Source organism: Bidens hawaiensis, unplaced genomic scaffold (assembly GCF_021521415.1).
Source record: "Bidens hawaiensis isolate Kalapana, Puna unplaced genomic scaffold, B.hawaiensis_p1.1 tig00017777_1, whole genome shotgun sequence".
NCBI lineage: Eukaryota > Viridiplantae > Streptophyta > Magnoliopsida > Asterales > Asteraceae > Bidens > Bidens hawaiensis.
This window is the reverse complement of record NW_027492684.1, coordinates 285,822-295,251: the sequence shown is the minus strand read 5'-3', so window position 1 is coordinate 295,251 and position 9,430 is coordinate 285,822. Positions and strand designations below refer to the sequence as shown.

Below are 9,430 nucleotides of genomic sequence, written 5' to 3'. Positions count from 1 at the left end.
TTTAGTATTTGGGTTTAGTCTGAACTCGTCGGAAAATACACATCTCCTTCGAAAGTGTGATTTAATTAGAACAAGGAAACATAATCTAACAACACCACCAAAGCCAACAGACCGGAACTAACTTTTTGTTTCACAAATATCTAATATATATGAAAATTCTGGATTAGTTTTGTAGCACCAACTTTCTCTTTTACTGAATACAGATAATGTTAGCAGCAAGTTTGCTGGTAGAAATGAGGTGGTGAGGTCGAGAGAAGTCTAATTTAATTTTTATAGCGAAGTTTGCTTCATGTATAGGTTTACGCGTGTCGATGAAAAATCTTAAAAAATACATAGAATGATTCAAGGGCACATGACATGGCAATAATTAAACCATCTAGTGGATTCATATGAGTGGTCAATATACTATCGTATGTGCATATATTTTTGAAAGTTCGCAAACTTAGCCACATTGTCATTAGTAAAAGCAACATATCAACCATTCCATTTTTATTTTTTTTAACAATAACATTTCCACATTTTACCTTTTCTTCAGGTTGTTATTAATAAAACACTTATAGCAAATTATATATGCATTAAAAGTAACCTTTAAAACACTAAGGAGTTAAGAGGTCTTCCTGTTCAAAAAAAATATATTAAGTATATATCACGTATGAATTATTTATTGCATCATCAATTCTTAAATCCGGCCCGATAAAGCTTATGGTTCACTATCTGGTGAGCTAACTCCGTCAAAGAAGGAACCAACATTTAGAAATGTTCATTAACATACAGTTCCGGGCCCTGAATCATTAGAGAATTTAAGAATCGGATTGTTAAGAAGCACGTCAACCTTCAATGTGGAGAAAACTAATAGGAACAAGAAAACAAGTACTGAAATTGCCGATAAAACGGCTGCCATTGATGTTGCTGTGAGTGACTTCACTTGTTGGGCATATGTTGTGGAAGCCAGAGCAAGAAAAGTAAGCGGGAAGGAGAAAGCCCACCATGCCACACTAAACTCTTTCACTGATTTTTTAAAAAGCGTCGGCCGGCTAGCCTATTTCATTCAACAACAATATATCACAAGTTTAGAACTAAAATTAATGGATATTAAACCGCTCAAGAGTTGATAAAATCAGCACATTCACCTTTTATTTTGCAAAATTAAATATGTATTCATGTCTGACACGTGTACACGGGAGTGAGGAATACGTTGGCCACAGGAGCAACCTAGGAACGTGCCACGTTACTATTTAGGCAAAAATGCTTGCGGCCAAAACAATTCTTGCAGGGAAACACCAGCCAATTTTAGGGCTAGATGTTAATAAAATAAAACGTCATATTTTACTTTTATTTAACACTAGTCTGTGTTTCGCCGCGATAATCATTTTGCCATTAGCTTTTTCGCCTAAAGTGCACTCGTGACACAATTCTAGGTTGTCCACATATGCCTCAGGGTTTCAAATTAAAACTCAACTCAAGGTTTCAAACTAAAACTCAACGTTTATTTTGTCAATTTTGACCCGTCAAATATTCATTTTGATGATTACCACATATACTAATAGGGTTTGGATCAAACACAAATGAAATTAACATGCTAAACGTGAGAATCAAGTAGAGTAATTATGTAATTACATCATAGAGTAATTATCATAAAGTAATTACATAATTACTATAATTGTATATATAATTACTCTACTTGATTCTAATTTTTAGCACGTTAATTTCATTTGTACGTTAACTTTCATACATATCCTACCATAGGAACTCAAACAAACTTACCAAAGATGTAAAGAGAAACAATGATAGAAAAAAGAGCATCTTGCATTGGATATCAAAGCTTCCATTAATGGATTTCCAAGCCACGGCTGCCATGCTCGGGGTGGCCACGAACTGGAAGAAAACTGGTCTAAGCCTGGATGGGAGGTGATTTCTGCCCGATAACCGCTGATAAAGTGTAATAAAAACCACCATATAATGAGCAAGTCCCAAAGTAAATAAGCAAGTACCAGTTTCTCTCCACCCCATTTTAATGGCTGCATGGGCTCCTACAAAATTCCCTATCACTGATAGTTGGCTTGTAGGATTAGCCACCATCGACAGAAACCTCTTTTTTGTCGTGAACCATTGCCCGTATATTTTAACATCAAGCCCTACCACAGGAATTATAAGCAGCCACCATGCATATGCATATGAGTATTTATTTTGGAAAATGAATGATGGGGCTGATTGAAGTAATAAGAGCCATGATATCCAAGGTGCAAAAAGGTAATTTACTCCCACATGGTGTTTGAATTCGGACTTTACCATGTTGAAGTAGAAAATGCACCGCATGGTATAGAGGCTAGAGAGGCACACCAATACACCAAGTGACAGACACCATATGAGTATAAAAGCAGTTGATGGCAACTTGATGAACAAGTTATTAAAAGTTGGTGAGATATCTGTTTTTTCACTTAATGTTTTCCATAGCAAAGCTTGCCCACCAAAGGATATGCAAATCCTAAAGTAGCTTGCATTTATATTAGCTAGAATCAACGGCTTTGAGGGTCATGATTATTAACAATTGATTTCTCCGTGGGTTGTTCGTGGCGTTTGATGCTTGGAGGGGCGATAACGACGTCCAATATTGATTCGGGTTGAACCATTGTTGGACGTGTGGTGTGTCTAATGTTTCAGGTGCTTTATATAGGAAATGGATTGAATTTAATAACAGTGAAACTTTATTAGAACAAATCTTGAAACAGATAATATTCTTTTAGTGGGAGTCTGAAATAGACCCACGAAAAACGGGTAAGTTGCCATGTAAGCCCCACCTGGTTATTGCTCAAAAGCAAAATCACTTTGCTCCACTCAATCTCTTCAATATATTTAGTTTATTGATATAAAGGTAAGTTGTGTGTGTGTTTGTGCATGCATGCTCAGGAATCCTCTTTGTTATGTCAAAGGATAAGGCAACATTAATTAGGTTTTATTCCAACAAATGCAACAAGATGTTGTGCAGAATTATCGCCAAGAAAAAAAAATAACAAATGGTTCAATAGTAGGATAACTATATATCATGCTATATAAAACAACATTTAGAACAGGAAGATGCATTATTAAAACAACTTTAACAAAATAATAATACTAATGTTATTACAATAGCTCAATGAATGGATTATTGTGATAAATACAAAATCAAGGAGGACATCATATGATGCATGCCGAGTTCTTAGCGACGGTTACATAGACGACAAATCTTGGGATGAATTGTGATATATCTGTAAGAACCATAGATCATGATGCAAGTCGAGTCCTTAGTAACCGGTACACTAACTTTAAGAAGACATTTGGTATTGAAACAAATTAAGGCTAGTGTGAAAGAAATTATATTTATCAAAGCAAGTATTATATATTTTATTTGACAACTTTCTAAGCTCTCACAGAATCACTGTGGATTTCATTTTGTGCTTAAAACTCAATATATTTGGTTGTTCTTATTGTACCTTTTGTATGGGTGTTTCCATCTTCCATGTGTTTTACACTTGTCTTTCCTCTTATTTTTCTATGCTATTTTATTCTTTTCTTGCTTATGATTGTGAGAAATTATACTTATCAAAGTAATTGGTAAAGTAAAGTTTGAAATTGAAGATTTAATGAAAACCCTAACCAGTTATTCAGTAATCAAGTAAACTGTAAAAGGTAGTGTTCACATCGATAGACAAACGAACAACAAGCTACTCGCTATGTCCCTGTACGTTTTAAAGAGAAATATATTGAGTGTAGATCATTTATTAAAGCAAGGATACGAAGTTCTGAGGAATCATTTTTTTGTGAAGTCTTATAGATTGCTTCCATTAGATCGATGAGACAAATTTCTTGGTGCTATTTAATCCCTATCAAAGTCAATATTACACAATGGAGATCTCAGCTCAGTTGCAACTCTTGTTCAAATTGTCATCTTTGCGAATAAGATTTGGAATATATTCCACACATCTTTTTAGAGTACTTCTACTTCCTATTATTAGTATATCATAAAAATGATATTAATATTAAACCAAATATGACAAAACTCAACACCTAAACTTGTCTCATGAACCCGTTCAGTTATAAGAAGTGGTAGGAAGGATTTACTTGAAAAAGATGTCAAATTTAGACCAGAAATAAGAACACTTGAGCAAAACAGTACTGTGCCCCACAGTCCAATTAGTAGTGCACAACTGCACACCTTCTTAGGGTTGATGATGAGTGGATTTTGCATTTCATCCCTCTTTTCATTTCCTTTTTGTAAAATTAAAGGAGAGAGTGAAAGACGCTGCTTCCAATAAAATAATATGAACAAATGTTCGTATCAACCAAAAGACAAACAATGTTCGCGCGTTATAAATCATATAAAAATTGTTGTGGTTTGCAAGGGTTCAGAAAATCCTTGTATAAATATATATATTTCAAAATTTGAAAGAAATCTTACTTTTGGTACGTTATTAAGGTGGAGTGGTAGACACTAAAAAACTGGCTTATGGATCTTTTGGTTTCCTTTGATTTTTATGTAATTATATAAGACATAAATTTCCTCCAGAATATACAAAATCACAAGTCCCTTTAAAAGTTTCAAATTCTTGACTTCAAAACAACTTTAATAACTTTCTAATTACCAAGATATGATAATCATACAAGACTCAAGAATTTGAGGTCAGTTCTGGTTATCTTTTGATGTGTCACAAACATGAGATCTTAAAGAAATTTATTAACGAATCTCTCAAACAAGAATCTAACCACAAGACGAAAGAATACAAGCAATTAAATTAAATGATTTTGAGAGAACAAGAGTGCTCTGATCGACTTGATAATGGCCATTAAAATTCTGCCCATTAATTAATGCTATGCCCACACAAGACCAGTCCAGCAATAGTCAAAGCTCATTAAAGCCCGACAACGAGTAAAGGCATTCCAACATGAAAAATAAATATAATACCAAAACTTATAGAACATATATATTGTAAGTCCTGAATCTAGACACGATGTTAGTGCTGAATCCTAACACCGTGGTGATTCAAGAACGATGTAGAGGAATAATATAAATATATAAACACAATAATACTCCAAATGCACACGATTATATTAATAAATCGTCTGGTACATGAGATTACACAAATCAGTATTGCTCTCTTGATGGTGGCTATGAAAGTTTTCAATAACTTCTCTAGTTCTGCTCACCAACTACTTACCCTAAAATGATTAAACATGCTTTATATAGTTAGCATTTACAAGAGGTCCAATGATCAAGCCCAAACAAAAATCAACATGATTTCTGTATTGCTAACCCATGCAAACCGAAATCCCATGGATTTCGGTATTACATGCTCCAAGTTGTAAATTCCATGTATAATACTTTGACTCTCCTAGATTATTTCTCTTTTGTCTTGATAATGTCATGGTCTTTTGATATGCGTCAATATAACCAAATCGTGACCCAACATATATATATATATATATATATATATATATATATATATATATGCAAAAACTTGTACAATCATATGTTTGACATTGAAATGAAAATCTTCCTATATAATAAAAGAGTATACATTATGCCACTTGTCATTCATACAACCCATTTGCTTATGTGGCAGCCATATAGCATATCCACATCTTTGTTCCTCACATCTTCCTTCCTCTACAAGTTTTACAATCTTATTTTTGATATCCCGCCCAAAACCTTTATCCTCTCATTCACGTTCAAATTTTAAAAATCATATCAGAGATGTCTCATATCAAACCTAATTTTCAAGCAAAGCTTATGCCTTAACCTTCTTCAACGATTCCCTAAACAGCCAATCACCATATTCAACGTCTTCAATCTTCGAAGTTCATCATCGTCACTCACAATTTATTCTACATGGTATGGTTATCATCCATTTTCACGAGGTATGTTAACTGATCTCTCGATTCCTTCTTTCTATACTATCATTCAAAACCCAATTTCAACAAACCCTAATGTTGAATCACAGATTTCGCTATCCAATCTATGTGAAATCAGAATTGCGGCCATAATCATCATCGTTTATCATCGGATCTATGAGGTATGTAACTAGTTTCACAATTACTGGATTCAATACTATATTGATATAAACCCTAATTCTTTAAACTTCAAAAAAGTGTGTATGTTTTTGTTCGGGAAGGACTTAAAAAGATCGAATTTCTCACGAATGGGGTATTATTATTAAGGGAAATTATGGATGATCCTCTGAAAGAAACAATAACAATTATTATTTTGGTCCTAGATGGTTAGATTTGGTCAAGGAACTGGGTTTGCTCAATCGAACTTTTCTTGTGTTTGAGGAGGTATCTACATCTACTTTCCAACTCACTTGCTTAAATCCAGATGTTTCACTTCAAAACGGGCCTCTCTTTTTCCATCTAATGCTTCATCCTATAGTATTGGATTTGATAAGTTATTAACCAATATAGACGTAAGAATACAAAAGTTTCAGAATGCAATTAGGCTTAAAGGATATAATGGTCAATTTGGAAAAGTGAAAGAAAAAAGAAATTTGAATACTATAATTATATGCTATATTACCATGTCTATTTTGATTCTCAGATTATTAAGGATATGTGCATGTATGTGTTATAACTTATAACTGTGTTGAACATTCTCTACCCTTGTGTCAATCCAATTGAAAAGATCAATGTACATTTCTAAGAAATCATAAGCTAGAATAATTGAAAACTAAACAATATCGGTTTACAAAACTAAGTTTTGTATATGAAGCTATAATATATTAGATCAAATTCGATGTTTTTAGTGTTTATAACATTAATTTTGATAGAGGGGAAGAAAAACACATGTTGGCCATTTGCTTTTAATGAAGTTAGGCTTCAAATGTAAAGAAATACATTTGACTTCATTTCGAGTAATTCAATATTGGTTTTGCATAGCCTTGTGAGAAAATATAAATATATAATTGCAGTTGTTGGATGAATTGCAGATGATGACCAGGATTTGGATGGCTTACCAACTGAAGTTGTAGAAATAACATGCTTTTTAACTGGTATTTTTCATGACCACGATCTTCTCCAAATGAATATTCATTGTTATACCTAATAATATATTGCCAAAGCAGGTTGGTTCTCATTACATAAACACCATTTGATCCACTTTTATTTGTGATTGTCAAGGTAACACTTATCTGCTTCTGTTACCATTTTTTTTATTGATTGTTTCTTAGTTTTAGATGTTATAATTTGTTTTTTTTTATTATATTAGCAGGATGTCAATGGTTAACTGCGATTTGTTGAGTATGTTAGCAATTATATTCTCAGATCATGTTGGCTCAGTTTGTTTTGAGGAGATCCGAACTCATGTTAGAAATCAGAATGGGCTAAATTCTATGATTTATGATCAAGGGTTTATTTGGAATTATACTCAAAATATTAAAGACGTAAATTATGAAAATAGTGGAAAACAATGTTAATGTTTAGAGATTATCAGCTGCTGCATAGTATGGTGAAAATATTTAATTATGCAACAGATCTGCCTCATGAAACTTATAGGTATGGTATTAGATTGTCTTGTGATTAGTTTTAATATACTGGTAAATTTTGACTTTTTTTACAATCTGGAATTTTCTTTGTTAATTTTAACCTTAGAGTCAACGTTGATCTTTTGTTTTAATTATATCTATCTGTTTCTATGTTTCATTCTATCTTTCCATTTTATGTCATTTTCAATAATCATGTCTTTTGGTTTTAATTCTTAGTTTATGCAAATCGAAAAATGAGAAACGAGTTCATCAAATTGTGGTGGTTTTGGAATATGCAATTGTGAAACCAACGGTTGTATGTGCATGAAAGGTTAAGTTCATACCGTAGGGCTCCAAAGTGGATTCATTTGCGTAATCATTTGCTTTGAAAAATGGGTTTCATGGTTAAAATTATCCTATATTTTTTTTTTTTGCATTAATTTGTTGATTTATGTTTTAGAAAGGCCTGCAATTTTACAGTTGTTACGGTGGGTGTAAAACTTTATAATTTTCATTTATGATAACATGTTATTTTTAATATTTTATCTATTATTTGTATAACGTATTTATTTTACATTTTATGCATTTTTACAAAGGCCAAATAAACCCTTATCGTGAAACCAAACCGTTAGTGGAGGTTCAGTTTTTATTTTCAATGGTTCGGTTTTGGATTTTAATATAAAAAACCGTTACTAATGGTTTAGCTCATGGTTTAGCATGATAATTGTCAACCGATATAAATTATCTATAATTGAAACAACACATTTAACAAAAACCCGTGTGATACACGGGCTATAAACTAGTAAGTATATATTCAACAAGATGTGAAATGTAAGGACCAACGTATATAAAGGGGTCACGTACATGACAGTGTGACACCCGGAAAACAAATTTTATTTACAACCTATACATCGAAACCTACGTGACACCCTAGGCTTTGCTATTATCACGTTCATAGAAAAATAATTTGTGACCGATGAAACTAAAAGAAATTAAATTTATTTGTTTGTAGTTTATAAGTTTTAATTCATTAGGAAAATAAATAAAAAAAACCCTTAAATCCATGCCACCTAAACTAAAACTCATTTTCCACTTAAACCCATTAGCGTACTAAGACTATTCTCATTCACAACCCAATCTAGATTAAAAAGTTGGTTTTTTTCCTTTTTCTCATCTACATAACCCAACCAAACCTAATATTTCGCTCTCATTCACAACTCAACCAAACATTTTATTAAATAAATACGGTTTATTATTGTTTAAAAACTAAATAAAAATAGAGTTTTAAATAACAAGTCTATGAACCAATAATAATGTATCGGAATCAATCATAGTATAACAAATACATATTTTTGAAAGGAACAATGTTTTGTATAAATTTGGTATCAAAATATTCAGAAATAAAATACGTTTTTATTTTCTTTTAGAAAATAAAGTAACTTAAGTTATTAAATAAAAATCAATTTATATGTCAAACTAATTGTTACACAAAGAAAAGGAAAAAGAAAAAAGTATATGCACCAATGATTAGTTGTTGTTTAGCATGGAAATTGTTTGCAAATTGGGTTGCTTGGAAGAACCGTTCCGGAGATGTATCATGTACCAACCAAAAGTAATTTTCTATATTTTTTTCTTACACCTGGCGACCCAACCCAACATGAGGTTGGGGATGGGAATAGTCTAAGCCCATATCATGAAACCAAATCTGACGTCATGACCCCCCCCCCCCTCCCCCCCCAAAAAAAAAAAAAAAAACTTATAGATGCACACAAATCTTTTTTGAACTAACTTGTTGGTCAATAAAGTCAAAACGTGATTTAATTCAAACCTTTGAATAAAATAAACCGAATAGTTAAGAATTGGTTGGGCTAGTAGAAGTCATTGATGTACATTTTCATGTTTAAATTAATCAGAACATACAACATTTTTAATCTAAGATA

General features: G+C 32.3%; 1 pseudogene across 1 annotated transcript; it reads right to left on the bottom strand.

Moving 5' to 3' along the window:
* Positions 1–659: 659 nt before the first annotated feature.
* On the bottom strand, positions 660–4,460 carry LOC143554644 (S-type anion channel SLAH1-like; annotated as a pseudogene). The gene is made up of 2 exons (XR_013139058.1): positions 1,765–4,460; positions 660–1,039 (listed from the first exon to the last, which is right to left on the bottom strand). The product of XR_013139058.1 is annotated as an S-type anion channel SLAH1-like (transcript).
* Between the last annotated feature and the right edge of the window lie 4,970 nt (positions 4,461–9,430).